The sequence below is a fragment of the Schistocerca cancellata genome, chromosome 1 (assembly GCF_023864275.1).
Source record: "Schistocerca cancellata isolate TAMUIC-IGC-003103 chromosome 1, iqSchCanc2.1, whole genome shotgun sequence".
NCBI classification, from domain to species: domain Eukaryota; kingdom Metazoa; phylum Arthropoda; class Insecta; order Orthoptera; family Acrididae; genus Schistocerca; species Schistocerca cancellata.
The window spans coordinates 767347629-767372021 of record NC_064626.1 but is presented as its reverse complement, the minus strand read 5'-3'; positions in this window follow the sequence as shown (position 1 = coordinate 767372021).

Sequence of the window (24393 nt, the reverse complement as noted above, 5' to 3'; positions counted from 1 at the left end):
CCAAAAAAAAAATGTTGCATGGACCTGACTATACTAGATCTTTGATTCACTTTACTGCGACACTTCTGGAATGTAGGCAATAGACTATACTGAAATGGTTTCTTCCATTCGTGTGGAGCAAAACTAAGATTGATGATGTGACAATGTAGAAACACTTAGATTCAATATTACGGATGTTCAAAACTAACAGCAAAAGTGGAGAAATTTCAATCTGTGTTTGACATTTCTTAGAGAGAGAAAATAACTTAGTGCGTATCAAATAAAAGTGGAATGCTAACACCAATAATAGTGATACTATTGCTTTACAGAGTAATCCTTTTAAATTGTTTTATTGTTTCTGATTCCCGAAATTAGTGCATTTCTGTCGAAGGTAGAAAACAGATCCGTTTGTAATGACATCGTTGTTGACAGTACATCCGATTTACAAAGAGCAAACTGCAGAATTAATACTGAAGGCATAATGCTAAGATAGCTTTAGTTGCTGGGGCGCTGATTTTTCCCGAATTTTGACATACTCTTTGTCTAAAACATTTAAGATCTTGCATCCTGTACTTAACAAGGAAAAACAGGATTTCTTTTTCCGTTAAAAATGTGCCAAATGGTTGTAGCGGAGGTCGACAATATAATTTAAGCTACAACCCATAACGAAGTAAAAATTAAGCCAAGTAGTTTGCTTATTCCTTTCTAAAACTCTTTATGGATGTATTCAGCCTTTTCAGAAACACGAATATGGAACAATAATGTTATTTTATGCCCCACAACATAATTCCATAACCACTTAGGTATGGAGTAATTCGTGAAAGATAAAAACTTAGATTTTTTCCCTTTTTTACTCCCTTTTTTCTGCAAATGCAATGCCAATCAAAATGTATCTGGGGTTATGGTTGTGAGTTAACTATCAAAATGAGTCATCAACCACACAAAGAGCGCAAGGTATTCTCGTCCCATCATCTTTATTATTATTATTCCATGTGGAACAGGCCAGTATTTAAATTAGTGTTCGCAGTAATCGGTATGTATGATAGTGAATGTACTTAATTAAATTCGGGTTAAATCAGTCTCTTTTCTTTTCTAAAGTAATAATTTAATTTAGTTTCGTTCCATCCAACAAAAATATATACACGGAAATAGTATATTAACACAAACTCCAGAAATCTCTTTCTCTATGTTCACCCACTTGCATTATTAATTAATGCATTACAGTACCATGACTTCAATTTGAAGGCGAAATTAATCCGTCCAGTGAAGAACTCCTCACTAAAACAATTGTAATATCTTTCCAACGGTACCACGCTTCTTTCTAGGCTGTATAATTTGCCATAAAATTCTTCTTTCATGAACAAGATATCTAACAGAAATAAGACATGTTACCAAGCGCAAAAAAGAAAAAAACTGAATCATTCTTTACTATGCTACTACAAATGGTGTCTTAACACAAAGCAAACGTATATTAGTGGCTGATCGTGTGGACCATTGTGCAAAACAGTCATTTCCACTGATGCTTGATCGTGGGATGAAACTTTTCTAAATCGTTAGTAATACAAGCGATTGTAAATACACAGGCAATCACTTGTTGTGTTTGCAAGTCTGTTCAGCTGTGCAACTCATGTTTAGCATGAGTTGCAAAGCTGGCATTGGCAACTTCCGTACATTGTACAGTTCATTTAGACAGCTGCCGCGTTGTTAATTGAAGTTGTTGTTTGTATGCATATGAGATCACAGTTTCTGCTTGAAGCTCCGTCAGTGTTACTATAAAAACACAAAGAAGATCATATTTATACAAATATCAGCTGTCACTTAAGCAATCAAGCACAATTTTCTAATTTATTTCGCCTGTTTCATTGTGGCTGTCACACTATCTTACTTTTTAAGGAGGCTTCCTTTCTGAAATTCCATTTTCAAATAAGTTAATATTACAGAAATTTAGAAGTTCTGTTCAAGTAATATTAAAGGCATTAACTACAATATCGTGTTAAATGGCCTCTACATCGACGCTGCATTAAACTTAATCCCCTTCTGCCCTCCTAATAACTACAGTATTATAAACGATAAAAATAAATACAACGGTAATATTCAAATCCTATTAAAATACCAGTGTTGTTGTATCCAGTATAGGAAATGGTGTTATAGAAGTTGCATCAACGTTTGTGATACAATGTAAAGCAGAAAAAGACACAGAAAGAAATAAAAAAGAAATGACCAAAAGTGGTTGTATATCTTCTGCACATTGTGCTCCCCATTTCGTCGCTCGATTGCACTCAGCATTTCTCAAAGTTTTGCCTGTGTGAGTTTCTGTCTAAAGCTTCAGTCTAAAGTACAATAATTTAAAATTCGTGTGTATTCTAAATACGATCAATGTTCACTCTAAAAGTGTATGTAGCATCAAGCGTAAGTAAGTTTACAAGTGGGGCCTTTTCTCCTCTTCATTACTGCCCTTCGCTGTGTGCAGTAGTGTGCGCAGCTGTTTACGGGTTCATGAGGTCGACTGTATCAGTGGCGCGCACTTCTTTCTGGCAAGGGCGCGCGGCTCGCTTGTTTATGGAAGCGCTCCTTATCAGCGCCGCATCGCCCCATCTAGACCATAACTTGCCTATCCGCTCGCCGGGGGAACCCAGACTGCATGCACCCTTCGGCCCGAATTTACGCGGGGTGCTTAGCTGAGCTGCGGGCTGTGGTACCACGTGGTACTGTCCCAACATCCCACTTTCCCCGACTCCACGCCGTATTCTCAGCTACCGATTGACGACTTTCGTGTCCTAAAATCGTTGTCGTCTGGTATAATTGTTATTACTCCCGTAACGTTCCGTGACAGCATGTCTAAACTTCTTTAAATGTTTACCTGTCGCACACAAATGGCGAATTACTTGAATACTTTCCGACTTCTTGAATTTTACCTAATGTGAAATATTACTTTTTAGTGGGGGCTGGCGCTTCACTTGCAGTACAAACTGCTCAAGGAACTTGCGTTCCTAAATTGTGTGCTTGCCTAATTTTTGTGTCCAATGGCGCACTGCTGCACAGCCCGGCACAAAAAAGAAATTAACTGTCTCTTGGCTACACCTTTTCTCTGTCACTTGTTGTTGTGATCTTCAGTTCGAAGACACGTCTCATGCAGCTCATCTTGCTATGCTATCTTGTGCTAGCCTCTTCATCTCCGAATAACTATTGCAACCTACTCTCGTCACTTAATTCATTCGAAAATTGTTACACATGAGTTGTCATGCTTAATGTCTGAATCTTGCACCGAATGATTTGTGGTGTAAATCCAGAAAGATATTGCAAATATGTAAGGAATAGAACAACAAATTTGTTTTGAGTTCGCTTGAAAGGTTATATACGCTGCGTAAGTCATACCTTACTGAAGTAACATTTATTGTGCCTATGTAATTCTTCTTTATTCTTCTCCTTTCCCCGCTCGCAACTCCACCCTCTCCACTTGTGTGTCTGCGTCCATTTACGTAGTAAAAAACTACAACGGAAAGGAATGAAGCAAACTTAACGATTTTTCGTAACACCTGAAGGACCGTCCGGGAAACAAGTTAAAGGGCTGGACTGAGCTGGGAAGTAAACAGTTCAAGATGAGCTGCCTTCTTGTAATAAACAACGTTCCTAAGTGGCAAAAGATGTTTCGGTGCAATTGCATCACCTTCAGTGGGCGTTTATTTCCATTCGGCAAATAATGTAAATACTTGATATAAAGTGACTTAAGACTGAAGCAAGAAAGCAATTTTATTATTGTAACAGACTATTTCTTGGTGAAATGGGTATGGCGATATAGACCGACAAAACTCTTACAGAGGCAGATGATGACCTCATACTACCAAGCCTGTGAGGTATTTGATAACTCGAAGTTATTTGGTAACGGTGCTTGTGTAAGTTCTTTAATGCGGCGTCGTCCATCTTAGATGCGTGCTTGCAGCTTCTGTGGCATATTAAGAATACTGTACACACACTTCTCGTTTGGGGAGAGATCTAATTATTGCCGCTTCTATGATCAACTGGTACCCATGAAAAAATATGTTCTTAGCACCCATGTTTTACTACACACATTTTTAAATTAATTATTTAATTTCAAACTTACAAATTATACACACAAAAATAAAAAATAGTTAACTATATTTTGCAGACAATATTTTATTTATAAAGACATTGAATTTCAGTATTATATTCTTACCATAGATAGATTAAGATTATGTTAATAAGGCTGGTGACATACAAATTACTTCTACCATGGAAAAAGTAATTTCAAATTTCCGCAAAAAATAATACCAAGAAGTTGACGTGTAATGATCCAATATTAAAACCTACCGATTTCATTCCTTTCTTATACAGTGTGCGTAGGCTAATTTACAAGCTGTTGAATAGGTTGACAATTCTACAGCAGCTTTCGCGTAGATGAAACAGGTTGCACTCGTCCAGATAAGATGCTCTTTTCATTTTTGTATTTAATCTCTAGGCAAGATCGAAAGTCACAATGTGAAAACCTTGAGCATGTATGTAAGTTTCGTAATGCAGCTATTGGTCAAGTGTCAACTGAAATTTAGGCAGATCATAATAACTGTGCAGGACAGAATAAGACTCTGAGACCTTCTATCTTTCCTTCAATACGACGATAATTTACTTTATATTGCGACCCTACAGGAATATTTTGGCAATATGATTCCGCTCTGACCAGAAATACAACTTGGCATGAGTATAGCAAGTGAAGCGGTGATAATACGATGTTTTTGATGACCGCCAGTTTAAGAAAGCGCGGTGTCTGTTCGGGACTGCTCTGCTGTGACCGGCGGCGGTGACGACAAACCGTCCAGCTGAAGTGCCGCCTGAGTCACTGGGTAGGGCCGTGGCATTTGGGAGCCGCGTCGACGCGCCTCTGCTAATAGCGAAGTCCGCGGGCGTGCGCGCTGAAGGCCGCGCCCACGTGTGCCAACGTTTCGACACCCCAGGACGGCGCATCTGCAGAATCGCGATGTCAGCTCCGGCGCGAGGCGAAATCTCTTATACCTCTGCTCTCACTACTCACAATCAATCCTCCGTAACTATAGCAAACAGCCCAACGCACAGAGCACATTCGCATGGAAAGATAAAATCGTGACAACTAGTCCACACAAACACACACTATTCCAAACATTTTCACACACACACACAAACACACACACACAATGTTTTGAATACTGTGCGCATGTTTGGACGAGTCTTCACGATTTTATGTTTCAGCTCGAAGCTGAGTGGTCCCCTTGCGTGTGTGTATATGTAGGTTCGTGAGACGGTATATCCCTCACTGAGGGTTTTTTAAGTGCCTTAAACAAGAGTAATGGTATTACAAAGGGCGACATTTACAAAAAAAAAAAGTCTGTTCGCAACACATATCAGGTTGGATTCACATAGGAGATACACAAGGCCTCGAAGGAGATTTATGCTTTGTCAAGTTTATTTTATTTTATTTTTTATGTAGTTTGTCAGTGTCATTGAAAGTTTTCTAGCGAAACGCCATCAGAAAGGCAATGTGCACCGTAGAAGCAACTCACTTTAAAAATTCGGAGCCTTGTTCCAATACGAGTCGAAACACTACTTCTGCCAACACGCGTTTCGCAAAGCCTTAACGAGCATAAAGTTAGAGAATTTTGGGCGTTTGCAGACGGGTACCGACAATATGTGTTTCCCTCAAAGTCGAATGAAACAGGTATGGCAAAATTTGTTCTCGTACATTATAAACTCTCCGCCATTCACTGCACACCGGTTAGTGGAGAATAAATGTGAAGGTTGATTGTAAGAAGTAGGTCGGAACCAAGGTTTCTCCACAGCGCCGGTTCTCCTGACACTTGTGCTGACGTTCCTTTGTTCCTCTCCTGCCTCTAGTTTTCTTGGTGTTGCCAAAGGTTCGGCAACCGAAAAAGAAGAAAAATGCGCCCGTTTTAAAAAGAAAGCTTGTACGTAATGTTTCCTCTTAATAAGTATTCTTCACTCTTAATAAGTATTCTTCTTAAGCTTTGCAATTTTAAATCTTTTCTTTCATATCCCCTTATAAGTGATAACTTGTTGATCATAATGGACACTAAAATAGAGACACAGCCATCCTTACAGACATGTCTTCTGCTAAAAGAAAGTCATTCATTGGGGATCGCAACCAATTATAGTTACGTTTATACAATAAATAAATTAACCATCACGTCTTTAAATTATACATGATCAAATTATATCATACAACCTGGTTTGTGAAACCAATTTAATGGTAGCTTCTTGATAGACAATGAAAACAGATTTTTAATATTCAGTTGTGAGAAAAACTGAACTCTTACATATACCGTGTTCATATCTACCCTATGCGTTTTAGAAGACCCCATCAGCCGCTGCTGAGAAACGATATTGTACACCGCATTTAACGGTGTAATAAATTTACCTAGAAGGCACTTTCTAAAATATCTTCCTGTATGGAAGAATAAAAGCCTTCGAGGATTCGCCATCGGCCATAAAAAACAGCGAAAATGTACTTCACCTTTTCAAAAATTTTTTCTTTCATAATAACAGTAGAGTTTCATTTCTGTATGTCTGATACTTTGTGACGGCATCTGCAAGGCGCTGGCTCTTTTTAGGATCAGGGAGCGGCGACTAGTACACACGTGCGTGATCTGGCCGACTCACGTTATTAATTATTAACTATCCCCCAAAACAATTAAAAAATTCTATTATGCTTTCCAATAGAAGTGTGATTTATTTGACATCCTTTCTATGGAAACCAATAATTCAGTTTTTTAATGATTTGCACAGGAATGCATGGATGAACGCAGATTATATTGCCGCGCGCAGCTATATATTTCCGTATGATATTAGACGAGACTAAATTTGTAGGTAGCCTGAAGTCCCGTTGCTTAAGAATGTACACTAAAACGCACACATCACCAGAGTTATAATCATATTATCAAGCAAGACGGTAAGAAATAATTTAATTGCCTCACGTGATAGTTACTTTAATTCGTAATACGAATAACATAATAAAATTGGTAGTGATTAGTAATTCCCGGCTCTTCTAAAAATATGCTAACCAATATTTTTGTGAGAACTACTGCAAATATAATGACATAGTTATGGCAAGTGACATTGGAAATCGTGTAAAGGAAATCTGCAATTCGCCTCTCATTACATTTCATGCTCAGAATAAAATACTACAGCGTTTCGTGCTGATGCTGTTGTCGCTTAGTAGATCAGAACGGTTTTATGGTATTTGCCTCCAACCTCAGTTAAAATTTAATTCATTTCTCTAATGTGACCCTCTACCGCTTTCATCGTGTGTAAAAATTCAGAGGAGATTATATGTACTTCTGTATATTATGTCAAAGAAGACGTTTTGATGGAATTATGGGCATTTTAGAGGAAATGATTTTCAAAAATATTTATCGTTTTCATATTTATTACTTCAGTGATCAGAGGTCCTAAGGAAGTATTAAATCCTAATTGCAAGTATTTCTGAAAATGTTTCTTTCTCCAATGCGTAAAGTAGTTTCAGAAATCCCCTTTTGCCTAAATCTATATAAAATATTGTGGCCGGTAGAATGTGTAAGAGGTGGAAGTGATCGATAGAAAACCAAGTCATATTTATAACCTGAGGTTTGGAGAAAATCTTCGAATCGCGATGTGATCAGCAAGACGTCGACCACGTTGGTAAATTAAAATGTTATTTCTAGTGAAAAAAAAAGATTGAGATGTACGGTGGTACATTTTGAAAACATTTTTATATTAACCGTTTTAAACGTCATTAGAGCTAGGACACAGTTCGTTTTTCAACCTTTTCTTCTTCTTAATAAAAGTAGTTTGAACAGTATCGCGTGATGAGAATGCTATTTTCTCCTTACAAAGGCTGCAAAACCTTGTCTGCATACGAGTGACGGTACGCGAAAAGAACGAACTAGCTGCAGTCGTTCTTATAACATGGTGGTTTATATTCGTATTTCACACGAAAACACTTTTTTTAGTTCGGTAAATGGCTTTCTAAATAATTAATTTGTTATTATGAATGTGTGTGGTAACACGAAAAAATTAATATCGTGGATAACAACAGTCTCTCGCCCTAAACATCTCCATTTATTATTATCGGTTACGTGTGAATTACAAGTTGTTGTTAAGTCAGTGGTATATACTTTAAATGCGATTTTTCTGCTTTGAATATATGTTCGAATTCAGATTTTCCTTATCTCTTCGATTAAACATGTTATTAGCGTTGAGGCAATAAAAGAAAGAACATGATCTCTTCAGCACATGGATGAGTGATGAAGGTCGGCGTGGCATATAGTACAGATACAGCATTAAAGAAAAAAAAACGCTCTCCTACCCAGTAAGTCCAGTGTTTCATGACAACTTTAAAATTCTGCAACATCAGTTCCTCGCCTACACCGATGGGACACTGAGCTCGAAGCTAAGACCGTTTGTAACTAGAGGCGAAACCGAGTGGATCTGAGAAATATGTCGATCAATCGGCTACGGAATGACGATGGGGAATTTTAACATGCTTTCTGCTATTCATTCGCTAATTTAGTCTATCGCAGTTTTGTTGGGGCATGAGTCGTGCCGATTGAGGTAAAGTATAGTCTAAGCGGGAATTCTGCCTACGCTGGCTGAAGTGATAACTTGCCGCGACGCATGGAATCCTTCACCGCGGTTTCGCTTTGTGATTGGGAAACTGGCCTTTCGCTGCACACCGTTTACGTCATCCCCTGACTCTGTTACGACGCAAGAGGCCCTTTTAGCGTGAGATTCGGGAGACCGTGGAAGCAAACGCTCATTTCAATTTGTCGCTCCGAGTGATGTACTGTCGACGTGTACGTAGAGTGTGCTTGCGCCTTAGCTAGATGTCTGTCTGAAGCAGGGGCGAGTAACGAACACCCACACGATCCTAACCATCATCGTTCACCAAGTCTCGTGTGACCAAGTGACTGTTTTAGCTATGCAGTCTCATGAAAAAAATAATTCAAATCTTTCATGAGACATAGTTGTACCAATCAAACTGACAATAAGATACAGAAACAGTTTGATACGGTGATCGCCACGACATAGATAAAGAACGTATTGTTACTGTTGTTGTATTTGTGATTTTCAGTGCAAAGACTAGTTTGATAGAGTTCTCCATTCTAAACTGTTCTGTGCAAGCCTCTTCATCTCTGCATTTACTGAGTGTGAAATCTTATGGGGCTTAACTGCTAAGGTCATCAGTCCCTAAGCTTACACACTACTTAACCTAAATTATCCTAAGGACAAACACACACACCTATGCCCGAGGGAGGACTCGAACCTCCGCCGGGACCAGCCGCACAGTCCATGACTGCAGCGCCCTGGACCGCCCGGCTAATCCCGCGCGGCTCTGCATTTACTGCTGCAGCTAACATCCATTTGAACCTCCGTACTCTAGTGAAGCCTTGGTTTCCCTCTGAAGTTTTTACCCTCTACACTTCCCTCCGTCACAAAAATGACGGTTTCTTCACGCCTAAGCATGTGTCTTATCATCCGAACTCTTGTTTTGGTCAAATTGTATCATAATTTACTTTTTCCTCAATTCGATTCCGTATCTTCTCATCAGTTATTCACTCTACTCAGTTAATCTTCAGTATTCTTCTGCAGCACCACATTTAAAAAAACTTGTACTCTCTTCTTCTCTGTATTGTTTCTGGTACAGGCTTTACATCCCTAGAGAGCCATACTCCAAACAAATGCTTTCAGAAAAGACTCACTAACATATTTGATGTTTTGTTATTAACAACTATAAACAAACGAATACCTCGAAAACTAAGAGGCTATCTTAAAGTTTCATACCTGCACAGATTATTCACAGACATTCCCAATTTACATTCATAATTACTTTCTTAATAGCTTATTATAGCGTAATGATGAAGGTAATGCTTCTGGACTATTTGAACGGGCATGAAAGTCGGTAGTAGCTTTTTAGTTTTAACGATATTCGTTTCTCTACTCTGGGTGACCACGAAGGATTGTACAATCTTTACGAAATCGAGGCCAAATGATTAATGTACAAGATAAGAATAGTGTTAACAGACTGAACCTAGCACTCTTGTGTGGGTAGAGTTCATCGTGACGGAAGGTAGTGTTCCAAAGTAGCGTGATGCAATGTTTACTCCAGTCTCGGATTATTCATTGAAATCTGATTTCATAAGATTTACATAATATTAGGACTCAAGAGTTACAACTGAAGATTACAGTTTTTTCGGTGAACTGAGGCTGAATGAAGAGCATCTATGGTACAAGTTTCCCGTACTAAACGTTCCTGGGTGTTGTTGGAGAATCCACAGTTGTTTTTGATACGTCTTGTGGAAAGACATCGGAGAAATGCAAAAGCATACGATGTGGCTTTATTGGCCACTCACTGAAGACAAGAGATCAGGGCGAGAGTGCTACGGAGATGTGCAATTAACCAAGCAGTTTCCCATTATAAGCTGAAATTCAAGGTTGTTGCAAGGAATAAGAAAATTAGAGAAATGGATGTGCATTCTGTTTCTTACCTGCTTACCAAAACTTCGCTGTTATATAAGCACAATACCACTAAAAATTGGGAAATTCTTAAAAAGTATTTTATGAAAAAGTCGTAAGGATAAGATAAGAGCTATTACAACGCTTTAGACGTAGTGCACCTCTTTTGCTTCACGTCACATGAGTGGTACATGACTAGTGGTTACAAATAATCTACGAAGTGCCTTGCACTATCCACTGTGTAGGGGCGTAAATACACAGATGGGAGTAAACACGTAGACGAAAGAATGAAATCACTGTGCGTTTGGAGGGGCCTGCCGTAGCCTTGGCCAGCGCGCCCTTGGAATCGAAGCCGGGACCCAGGTGTCCGCAGCCAGGTGTCGCACGGTCAGATTTCCCGTGTTTCCACTCGCCGATAAACAGGGCGTTGTAATTATTACGCCGGCACGGTGTCGGCGCGGCCCGGCGTGGGCACAGTACGGGTACATAGTGGATGTAGCAGCGCGGGCCGGCCGTGTCGCTGTGTCGTACAAGCGGCCAGCGCGGCCAGGCGCCGCAGCCAGCCGACCCTTCCCGTCCGCTTCTCTGCCCTTCCCTTCCCATTCCGCGTTCACTGCGCCAATTGACGCTCCGCGCCAACTGTTCCGCCCCTCTGTCCGCTGTACAGGCCGCAGCTGCCGACAGAGCAGTGGCTCACTGCAATATTTTAACTGCGATGCCTGCAGAGCCATAGGGCTCTTTAAAGCCGTGTCGACGAGGTACATACGACAACAATTCACTAGAATAAAATATTTACATATATGAAATACTTTCAGACATGAGGTCATCTTCGGAAAGCGATGCACAATTTTGCCATACTGTTTTTCCTGCAGAGGCAGCTTTCCGTTTCTACATGAACAACCCGTACCATACCGACAAAATCTCAGAGGTGGTTGAGGGATATTTTCTGAGTGCTTCGATGTAAGGAACCAGTGGTGTGCGGTGGATCGCTACAGAGTAACTGCGTTTTATTTGGTTCCTTACATGCATTTATCTTTGACAAAAGTCGTGCTCCACATCTTTAGAAAAAAGAAATAAGTAAATAAAACTGATGATTTAAGAAGGGGAGAATCAAGGTGGACTGAGGTGTGGATTGGCCGGCCGCCATGGCCGAGCGGTTCTTGGCGCTTCAGTCCGGAAGCGCGAGACTGCTACAGTCGCAGATTCGAATCCTGCCTCGGGCATGGATGTGTGTCATGTCCTTAGGTTAGTTATGTTTAAGTAGTTCTAAGTTCTAGGGGACTGATGACTTCAGTAGTTAAGTCGCATAGTGCTCAGAGCCATTTTTGAGGTGTGGATTGAAGTTTGTTAGGGAGGTCACTGGTGTTGGGTAGTCCGTACAGTGGTGTTAACTACAATGTCGGGGTGGTGTCGCCGTTAACACATCTGGCAAGTATGTAGGAGAGCCATGTTCTTGTACAGGCCGTGGCACAATTTCTAATTAGTTACTTCAGCTTCTCTCCTCATCGAAAATTAAAAAAATTAAAGAGACCTAGTTTTAACAATAATGTCATCGCCTGGCAGATTTTAAAACTGTTATAGTGTGTACCACATGTCTTTAGTTTTAAGACATATGAATCATTTACTTAGCTCTGTTAATGTTTTAGGTGGTTGAAAATACCAAAACTTTTTAGCAGCTTGTGGTGGTTTTACATCAGAATATCATTCATACACTGTATCTATATTGCGCTGCAAATATCTGCACAACTGTACAGGTGTCGATGGTGTGTCCTGAGTGCCTTGTTTGGAAACAAATTTCTCGCCTTTACGTGCGTAGATTCCTGTTAACATCAGTGATCTCCACTTTAATCTCCTCACTGAAGCATGCATTGAGTTGCTCATTTCTTTCTCAGATTTGTTTTTTCCGGCAATTAGTTATACGTTAAGACTGATGCACAGCTGTATGGACAGATTTGCTGATGAAGAGTTGGTCGATATGCTCCTCGTAGATTTTATTCACTGAAAGCAATGGAAAAGTGGCACTGCGACGCTATGGTAATTGTTCCCGCATCGACTACAATAGCATCACAGTACTTCCGCACCTGTCCGAAGGTTGTGCGCCTTGGTGATTCCCTATTGTAGGCCTGTCTACCACTGTGAAGTTAATTTTGTAAAAACAGGGCTAATTGTGATAACAAACAGAATGAATCATAGCCGGCCGTTTTGGCCGAGCGGTTCTAGGCGCTACACTCTGGAACTGTGCTACCGCTTCGGTCGCAGGTTCGAATCCTGCCTCGCGCATGGATCTGCGTGATGTCCTTAGGTTAGTTAGGTTTAAGTAGTTCTAAATTCTCGGGGACTCATGACCTCAGAAGTTAAGTCCCATAGTGCTCAGAGCCATTTGAACCATTTGATTTTAGAATGAATCATAATAACGTCGTTATTCTGTGAGGAGCTACATGAGACCACGAGTCCCGTGTACCAAAATACTCAGATAATATCCCGAACAATCTTAGAAACTTTGTACAAAGAGTTGGGGTTCATCCTGCGGGGTGCAGACCCAGGATACACTCTTCATTACGTTAGACATCAAACTGGACACGACTAGGCAGAAACTTTATTTGATAAAACTGAGACTTGGTTCTGTGGTTCTCTCGTCATCATAACAGCGCTGCTTCCGTGGGATTTTTAGTCAGCACACCCTAAAGTAGACGAGCTCAGTTTAAGGATGATTAAAGACAAAAGGACGTAATTACCGAAATTGAAACGGATTTGCTAGTGTCAGTGCATTTTCCCTTTCCTGAAAACCTTAGGTTAACAGCTCCGCTCAGACACGTATAGAGACATTATCATCGCACTTGAAACGCGGCACTGAAATTGTTTTCCGTGTTCGTATTTAGAAGTATGCAAGACCAAAACGTATTCTTATAGCTTAAAACCTCATCCCATAGAAAACTGGAAGAATGCATGTTATACGCCGCGGAAGAAAATACGTATGTCAAGTTTTCTGCGCTGAACACTCACTCATTGGAGTATGATGGTTGTTAAGTGGGTGCAAGAGGGTAGTGCAGTATTCGTCACGAACGGTGGAGAAAGACAAAAGTTAAAATCATCTAGTTTGGTGTTCCAACTTAGATGTAACCCTTTTTTCAGTCACTTTTGTATTAGTCTGCAAGTAACTTACGCCGGAGTCACAACTCGGCTTGAGGAGATATGGAATTGTATCTCTCCAGAGCCAGCTGGGTGGATGAACACAGGATGGAGGATACGAGAAATCGTACCACCTTCACGTACGTGGTGTCTAGTAATGCACTTACCTGATCACACCAACTTTCGTTTTGTAGTCTGTTCCTTACTTATCAATTAAAACGTTGGTATTGTATAAGTACCTTACTAAAGAACTTGGAAATTCTTAAATATTGGTTAACAGTATTAGTATCTGATAATATTTTCCCGATTTTTATAGTGTTATATTTCCCTCTCCTCTTTTTCAATAACTGTAAATAAATAACTTTCACAACAGTACAAAGTTAAATGACAAAATAACATACTTTAAATATAAATCTATATCTTAAATCTTCTCACATCTTTTCGATAACGGCTTGGTGCATTGTACAAAATATCTCCGAAAATGAAAAATTAATGTCAGTTTCTCATATTTTGTGGGTGTTACTTAATATTTTGAACAGACTTGGACTGTTACATTATTAAGACAGTCTAGATTCTAAGGATGAGCGAGCCAGTGTAACTCCAAAACAAAAGTCAATCTAAAGACAATAATTTTCGTTTACATCATCTTGGAACTATACTGCAGCCTCGTTAACATACGTTTGGAAATATTGCCTGTTAGTATCATTTTACACGGAAAAACGTCAAACTTTGCCCTGAATAATGTTGTTCTAGAAACAGGGATGGTCCTTAATGAAATGATTATCATTCTTACTTAGGAGACACTGAATTTCATACGACAACAATGAGTTATGTTGAGTATACGGAAGCTGCATGATAATTAATTTCTTTTCTTAATCGTAGAACGCAATACCTCTTTAGCAATGATAAAAAATGACACCTTTAAGAAGGTGCACGACAAGCAGGGTTAAGTAGTCAGAAGTATGCTTTACTAGGAACACTGAGCTGTGTGTAATTTTTCTGTTTCTGTTTCCTCATTACGGATGAACGTAGTTTTAATTCGTATACGCTGTAAAAAACACATTTATTTTTCCCATTACCGGATATGGAACTGACTTATTTCTTCATGTGGTTCAGCGCACTACTCACAACAAATATTCCACAGATGTAAACGTGAAAATTGTGTCGCTACTAGATTTTATTTCAGAAAACTTACATGTTTGGTATTTTCCATTGTGAAGCTTGCTTCAAGAACAATACTTTGGCGCGGCTGTTTACCAAAAATCCTTTCAGGAGCGTCACTTTTGAATAAGCAATGGCAGTCGCTCTTCTGGTCCTCTTCCAGTACAAGATGTCACAAGTATGAAACCAGAGCTCAGTTCCAGCACTACTTCATAGAAACAGAGAAACAAGAACGCATCCGCTGCAGGAGTATGGTCTGAACTCTCAGCAGTTTTTTAATTTTATTGTCCCGATACCATCGTTTTTCGCTAAAAATTATAAAATACTGAAAACGTTCGATATCTTCGTCGTGTTCAATAAAACAAAGGGATCATCTTTAATATCGAATTTACCAGTGTCGACGAGAGAAATTTGTTATTTAATTTCCTTACACTTTTGCCATTTCATACATTTTCATGAGTATAAATACAATTTCTTAATTTCCAGAAGGAAAAAAATGTTAATAAAAGAGACATAATTACTCCCATTAGTTTCACATCAGCTGGAGAGAAGTCAGGGGAACGTTTTTAGTCCTGTCTAACGTCTACTTTGTCGAAGCTGTAGAGAGGAAATCGCAGTTCACTGTCAACATAAAGCGCAAGGAAAAAGGATAGCGAACTGGATGCATGTCTGAAGCAACTAGCTTTTCCTTTGCCCACTCTGGTCAGTGCTACTAATAAAATCAATTGTCTCGGTCGCAAAAACGGCCATATCGGTGGTACTATTTTTTATTAACAGCGAAACTGCAGCAAAATAAGCGAATTTGAGCATTTCGGGTTCACAATCACAAACAATAATGACAAAAAAGTCATATTACTCTTTATAGAAGAATTTCATTTACAAGTTATATCTTTAGTACTATAAGAAACATTACACAGTGATCATAGTAATTTAAATTATATATGAACTGCAGCTTAAAATATGATCGTATATAGGCTTATGTGATTTAACTATGTAATTGAACATCGGTATTATTGGAGACGGCAGTCCCGCGTACTGTTTCCTTTTCATCCACAGTACTTAATCAGACATTATTAACATTGATGTCGTTTTTACATTTGTGACACATCCTACAGGTGTATTTCTATTCATCTATCCATTTTCATTTATTAAATAACAACATTCATTTACAGTTCATAATAAGTCTTGACGTACAGAGGAGTATCTTAATCTTGCCTATATTGTTTAAGTAACTCGTTTGTCCCCTTTCTTAGAATATAGTTGTCCGCCACATAAGGAGACAAACGAAAGAGTCGCTTCACCTTGAAGATCTACAAAATATCTGCCATTAACCGAAAATATTTCGGAATTCGTCTCTGGCCTTTTGGTTTCAATGTCTATAATATTCCTGCAAAAGTGAGGGTACAGTTAAATGTCAAGAGAATTCTATTTTTTGCTCTCCGGAAGAAGACCAGCGTATTACAGTAAAGGGAAAACGTTGCCTCTGTACACTGACGAAAGCACTGAAAACTGCTCTAGAAATTGTTCTCCTTTTCTTCCGTTTGTAGCAGCAGGTTACGCTTCTTTCTGCCCTAATGAAGAACAGAGCTTTATAAATTTGTAATTTATATTATCAACGTAATTTTACGGTGACTTTCAGCGTTAGTTTAGTACATTTTGAAGTATGAATCACCCGGTTACAGTAGGAAAAGAAAATATTGTAGAGAATGTGCAAAACTACTACTCTACTCTGATTTACCAGTTTCTCCCGACGTGTTGTCTGGGGTATCTGCCGAAACTGGTCCCTGGTTGAGGTGGAACTGTCACCTAATCGCAATGTTTCGAAAGCGGGCTATGTCTTGCATAAGTAACCAGAACTTGTCAAACAAAGATAGGCCGCTTCAGTTTACTCTTCGGGTGTTACAACAAGAAAGACAAGATACCTTCGCCACGTCGTTCACGTCAAATAATATCTCGTCTCTCATTTTTGCATAGTTCCCCAGTTACTGCAATGTTTCAACCAATAATTATGCATGTTATGTGATAATTGGTATGAAACAAAAAAAGTGAGATAAAGGTGCAAAACCACTTTGGGGCCTGATTGCAAGGAATCGGTAACATTTGTCCTCAAGGTACGTTAACAGGTTTTAATACAAAGTATTTTATATTCTTTAGCTATTTGAAGCTTTCACTTAATCCAAGAGGCACGTTCACGGATTGTGTTTGCGAATGTGCCTCTTGGATTAAGTGATCTACTTGAAAACGATGGAGAAAAAACCTTATGCTGTTACTAAAACGTTGAAAACGCTTTTCTTGGATTATTTGGTAAGTTTACACTATTCATCTTTTCCAATGTTTCACACATATTTTCCGCGTCTGATTTACGAAATTCGTAACCTAACATCAAATCTTTTCGTGACAGGAATATGCATTTCACCTCATTCAAATCAACAAATAAATCATGTATTAAGACGAATTACACATAAAGATGAACGTACAGGGTCCGAAATGCATCGTGTACTGAATAAAACACGAAAAATTGTGACTGAAGGCGTTTTTTAATTCATACCTCGAGTGTATTGAGTACAGTCACGTTTGAAGCTGTAAAATATGGATAAAATTAAATGAAATAATTATAATTCAACATTAAGAAAGGTTAACTTTTTTCTTCTTTTTATACGTCATCTACAATATTTCCTGTTTTCCATATTTTCATTTACATTGTGTAATTTGTGTTTTTGACTACAGTCATTCTTATCGTGATATTGTAAATAAACATTCCAAACGCTGGTTCTCTTTCTATACTGAGCTTTGTTTATCGGCAGAATGGACTCGCGTTCTGGCGCAACAGATTCATAGCAGCGATTCGCTCTTGGCATCCTTTGAATAACTATTTAAAAATTCATGCAAAGCAGGCTAGATTTTGTCTACTGTTAATGAAACAGACGCAATGATGGTACATAACATTTCTCAGAGCTGACATGCCACTACATCGTGAGGATCTTTCATTCTTCCGAACGTTAGAGTACGGAATTACATTGGTGAAAACTTGATACGAATATTAAGTCGCAGTGTAAGTTTTTTTTCCTTGTCTCTCCTTATTCTCCCATAAAGCCGCCGTTTGATGTTCTTGAATTTGGTGTTACCGGATGTTCCAGTCGTCCAAACATTGCCTAAACTGAAGTAAAAGTCATGGATTTGTATCTGCGTGGTATCGCGTAGCAACTGTACTGGCCATTTTCGCTGATTTATATGAGATATAAATGGAAACTTCAGAAACCGAATTTGGTAGTTGAATTTTGAGGATATTTTGCATCTGAAGTGTGAATTGAAAGTCCGGTATTTGCCACAATGTGATCGAAAAGGAGAGAAAAAGTTTACAGTTTAATTTGATAAAGGAACTTATTTTGCTGTGTAAGCCGCTCTTTCATTTTGAAATAAACACTTTACCTGAATATTTATCAGTCAGTTTATTAGACCCCTTGGATATTATCAAGTTACATCAGAATAAAATTTTTTGAGCTTGCACTACGGTATATTCCACATTGCAGTGCTAGGAAAAGCAACGTGTCGCTTTATTTCTAATAAACATTTTTCACAATCGTGGTAGGTAAAGGCACAACTATCACGGATGCGATTGGAAAAATAAATTAAGACTACGCTACGTCTTTTTCAATGTCTTAAGTTATTATCAATTTTCTTCAGACGTTGATAACACCATGTTTTGTTTCTACTCCATTAGTTAAGCTACCCCATTTTATTGTGTTGTTTGCTGGTATGGAAGCATTTTTCAAATTCCCAGTGGAATTCATATTGTAATAGTTATTCCTGTACCTATTTTTCACAACTATAATACTTATTGAGGAAGGCTTCATATATCGCTTTTCGCCACACTGCTGCATGCATTATAATGTCCCGTATTAAGAAATTTACGGTGGCTATGGGTACATAGGGCACATAAAGAACACTATCATAGTGAAATGTTCCGTCGACGATGAAGTCATTAGGGATGAAGAAAATATCGCTTGATCGAGTCCACTTACATCTGAAATGTGACCCCTTTGGACTTTAAACCATGAACTGGACGACTGGAACACCTGAAAATGATACAAGCTGTTTTTTTTTTTTTTTTAATCAAAACTCATCCACCATAAGAAAATTTCGGGGCTACTAGCATTGCGAACGTCAGTTTCAAGTCTGTGACGTCCTGACAACACTCCATAACTTATTATACTTTGATGGGGGCGGTACATTGGTTGCCTGGAAACATCAGTCGTTAACAACAACAAAAGTGGGTAAACTCGCTCTTGGCGTAGGCTATTTCTGATACAGGTGGAAGGTTTGCGGTAGGATGGGGACTGAATTTCGAAAGGAGTCACCCCGTCATTCTCCTAAATTGATTTCGGGAAACTTCCGAAAGCCTAATTTCAGAAGGCTGAAGCACACTCATATTGTAATAGTTATTCCTGTACCTATTATAGTTGTGAAAAACTTATTGAGGACGCCTTCATATTTTGCCACACTGCTGCATGCATTATAATGTCCAGTATTAAGAAATTTAGGGCGGCTACGGGCACATGGGGTGCACATGAAGAACACTATTATAGTGTTATGTTCCGTCGATGATGAAGTCATTAGGGATGAAGAAAATATCGTTTGATACTTAGTTACTTCTGTAAAATATCTGTGAGTATGCGTGCGGAACGATCTGAAGTGGAATGATCATATAAAATTAAATTGTTGGTAAGGCGGGTACCAGGTTGAGATTCATTGGGAGAGTCCTTAGAAAATGTAGTCCATCAACAAAGGAGGTGGCTTACAAAACACTCGTTCGACCTATACTTGAGTATTGCTCATCAGTGTGGGATCCGTACCAAGTCGGGTTGACGGAGGAGATACAGAAGATTCAAAGAAGAGCGGCGCGTTTCGTGACATGGTTATTTTGTAAGCGTATTAGCGTTACGGAGATGTTTAGCAAGCTCAAGTGGCAGACTCTGCAAGAGAGGCGCTCTGCATCGCGGTGTAGCTTGCTGTCCAGGTTTCGAGAGGGTGCGTTTCTGGATGAGGTATCGAATATATTACTTCCCCCTACCTATACATCCCGAGGAGATCACGAATGTAAAATTAGAGAGATTCGAGCGAGCACGGAGGCTTTCCAGCAGTCGTTCTTCCCGCGAACCATACGCGACTGGAACAGGAAAGGGAGGTAACGACAGTGGCACGTAAAGTGCCCTCCGCCACACACTGTTGGGTGGCTCGCGGAATATAAATGTAGATGTAGATACTCTTTCCGTACGCGAGTCCTTTGCCCTAGTCCTTGCGCCACCTTGCTCGGCTATGACCAGCTGCGTGCGTCGTCAGAGCCACTGGCGTCGACTGCGCTGTGCGACGTCGGCGCCAGAGCTGCAGCTGCCGCTACTACGGCTACACGGTGTAAGGGAGGCGGGTGTCAGGGGCGGAGGGCGCGGGCGCGACCCGGCGACCATTTTCCGGCTGTCACACAGTAGCGCCGGCCAGACAAGCGCCTATCGACCTGCGCAGTCGCGGCCGCGCACCGCCCCGCCGCCTCGGCCGGCGTCTTGCGTAGTCTTCCCTTCCTTCGAGCCCTCTGCGCCCGCCACCACAGGAGCACAGCTGCCTAACACACACGGACACTTGGCGCTTTCTGACATCGTGTCACGGTATTTAAGTACACTCCTCTTCTAGGTGTGAGCGCGAGGAGAAATTTCACGGCCTGGCTTCTTTGAGCAAAAAATGCACATATTTTCAGTGTATTCTTCTTCCAGTTCAGTCCACGTAATTCAACGTTTCCCAGTGAGCAGATTCCATCCCGTGGATGCTCTGTTTTTTCTTTATTTATTACCAGCTGATAAGCCCGGCATTGCCCGGGTTTTCATTTTGCCACTCTTCTATCAGAAACCTAAACAGAAAATGGTGTTTGTACTGTAATACCCCGGACAGTTCCTGTACGTTGGGCGCAGCTGCTTCACATGTCTCGACGCGATTTTGTAAACATCTCTACGGCAACGTCTAACTCTGTAGATGGCGACTGTTTTCGCCTACAGCCTTTGGACTTCACAGTTGAAAGATGTCATAAGTGCTGCCATTTGCCAGGGATTTCCTTAAGTTGACTCGGCTGTAGGAGTGTCTTTGTAGTATTGAACAAAATATATTAAAACTTCATGTAATATGCGGTATTTTTTCACGCATCGCAGTGTTTATGACGCCATGTCGCTTTAACTATGTGTCGTACAGTGATACATTTGTGTAGGTACAGTCAGCGACATATATGGATAACGTCTCCAAAATCTGTCGCGAACAGAATTAACAACAAAAACGTAATATATTTAAACGTCATGCACGTATCAGTGTTTATAACGTCATGTTTCCTGAGATATATATGGTACTAAGCTATAAACTTTTAAGTGCAATGAGTTGCACTTGTGGATACCGTCTGCGAAATTTATTGTGAATAGAGTTACTAGCACAAAAATTATTAATGTAAACGTCGTATGCGATGCGGCAGTTTTCCATTCATCTCATTATTTTATGGCTTCATGTCTCCTTAAAAATGAAAAGTAGGTGCTTTATACTTCGACACCGATTGTAGTCAGGGAGCGTACCAAGTTTGATAGAAATCTTCCAGCGGTTTAGTAGGAGTTGTGGAACACACACACATGTATATATATACACACACACATACACACACACACACACACACATATATATATATATATATATATATATATATATATATATATATATATATATATCACTACCTAAAGGCTATAGTAGATCGTAGGCCCGCCGTGGCGCTTACGATTGGAACGCTGCCTCTTTCATAAAAATACACAAGTCCTGAAGAGGAAGCGAAGATAACCACAAACTAAACACCATTTCTAATACAATCCTACCACCACCAGTGTAACCTGTATCAAAAATAACCTACGCAAAGAACGCATCTGCCCACTCTCATCGGCAGCAACAGATGTTTCCTGGCAATCGGTGTACTGCACCCATGGCGGTACAGTAAGGGGAGTTGTAATGACGTCACAAACTTGAAGCCAACTTCCGCCATGTTAGTTACAGCGATATTTCCTATTACATACGTGAATTTCAGTTGAGTTGGCTAATTTCACTGTAGTGGTTTCATTTCTGTAATTTGATTGTAGATTTTCTATCAATACAATTCGAAAGCTCTCTGGTTGAACGCTGTAAAAAGGAAGTACTGCAAACCGTTCAGACGTAGCAAGATATGCTCTCACTATATCCAGGAAGAGGACATAGATGGAATATCAGTTTCGTCACTCTGTATTCAGGAAAATGCTAGGTTACGAAATCAGCCATTTCGCATCACTTGCTTCGCTTACTGGCTATTCGAAACTTGTAACAAAAAGCAAGTTACGTTAACGAGGCCAAATGCGACGTTTTACTGGATCAAACATCCCTTTAAGACTAATTTCCCAGAAAGCCATCCTGACATTGTGCTATTCGCGAAAGGGGTGTAACATTTGAAACAGCTGTTACGTGGAGAAGACAGAAATTAGGAACAAGAAGCCATTGTAAAAATATCCTGCTAATGTTTATGGGCTACTAACGTGGCGTCCCATGCTTCAAAGCAATGTAAAGCGTGAGTCTGCAGCGCCACCTCCTCGTATTACACCTCCATGATCGCCCCACTCTGAAGTGAGCGCCCCTGCTTTCTCCAGAGCCCTCTGTCACACCAGGTGACACTCTACTAAAAAATTTCTGAAAAACTAAACTTATCATTAAATTCTAGTTACATGGGGCACCACCGTGTAGGGCTCAGTCTTCTTTTTATTTTTGTTATGGGCTCATTGACATCACTCACACGCTGAAGATAAAATTTTCTGAGTCGTTAGGTCACGTTGTATTCCTCTTCTGAGATCGTCTTCAGCATTCGACTGTTGTCCCTGTAGTGCTTGGTAAAGATTCCAACAGAGGGCTTTCAACGTCGAGTATTTTAGAATTTTGGTAAAGAATATCACATGGTCTAACGACTCATCAATCACAACGGCCACGAAAGCCTGCAGACTTATGCATCGCCTATACAGCGAACTTCACAATGATTTTTAACATTTAAGTCGGCAAGAGCATGAAACAGTTGAAATGAAACACTTGGTACGCTTTGTGAGATTATTAGAGACGAAACATGTGTTCATTTGAACTAGGTTTCAGCAGGAAATCGGTGACAGGATTGCTGACGGAACCATAGCGGAACTAACCTTATGTCATTCAATAAAACTACGTGGAATCTTAATCAGAATGGACGGACATGTAATTGAAAAATACTTCACTCGAGTAATTTGTCTGATTCACCCTAGAAGTGCACGGAGAGCCGTGAGATCAGATAGAATCTATTTACATTTTATTACATAGATTTAACTGATGAAAGCATACTATTTTAACAGTTTGTACCATCTTTATATTCACGTACATGGTATAGAGTATATCATACTGTTTATTTGTGCTTATGGCGCAGAGATCTACGTACCTCCTATAGTAAATACGACTAAATCATTTCCTTTGTTCATAATGTATCATTAAGCCACTGCATTTTCAGTTTTCTTCCCTATTTTATTAAGTAAAGGATTTTTAATGAGTGAAGAAATATATTCTTGTGAGAGCTGTGGAAAATAGTGCAAAAGAGGGTACGCATAAAAGCACTTGCTATTTAATTAGCAATTATGAAGTTATTGCCGTAATTGACGTTTCTGCAATCTAGAAGACACTCCATTTCGCAAGTTTTGCTTTTTTTAATTTTTTTTTTTTTTTTTGTAAGTCATCACCCTTTTAATTTATTCGACTCCATCTATTTTTATCTTGTGCTATCGTGTACTTCATCTCTACGTATTTACTGCAACCAACTTCCTCGTCACTCCGTTTCACATATTGTAATTTTTTTGTACATCTGCAATTTATTCTCTTTAAGGCTCGAAACTGTGCTAAATAATCTATTCCTGTGAGTATTAGTAATTCCGTATTTGCCTTTTGCTAACGTTTCCCATCTGTTTCTCAAGGCTTTATAATATTTATTTTGCCGTTTTTCTTCCCCCATGTACCGCATCGTATCTTTAGAACTTCTGCTCTTTTGCAACAACTCGAGTCATTTGCTGCTGGTCTCTTGGTGAATCAGATTCATATAGGTTATTTTTCTCACAAGTTTTTATATTTCACTTGACGTCAGCCCCACAAAGATGGCGAAATGACGTAGCCATCATCATATTTTTACATCTTAATAACACCTTTCGTTGTGTTTTCGTTTCATGAATTACTTATGAAAGAATTGGCTGTGAAAGATGTTCTGTTTTTCGTACTCTTACTAGTAATGTTTTTCAGCTTTTTTTTAAGTTCCACTTGGCATCGCGCCTTTCTATCTGCTACCTGTTTCTAATGAACCGTAGTATCACAAAAAAAGATATAGCGTAAATATATATCTGAATCACGTAATCGCAGCAAGAACGGGTAAAAATGATGTGACAATTGGAAAACTACTGCCGATAATAGTTAGCAGATAACAAAATACACATGTCTGACACGGGGATTGTAAATGCCGGCTAGTGTGTGAAATCCACGGTCTGGTTGTTTCCGTTCAAGCCTGAAAACTCTCTGGCGAAGTTGAAACATTCT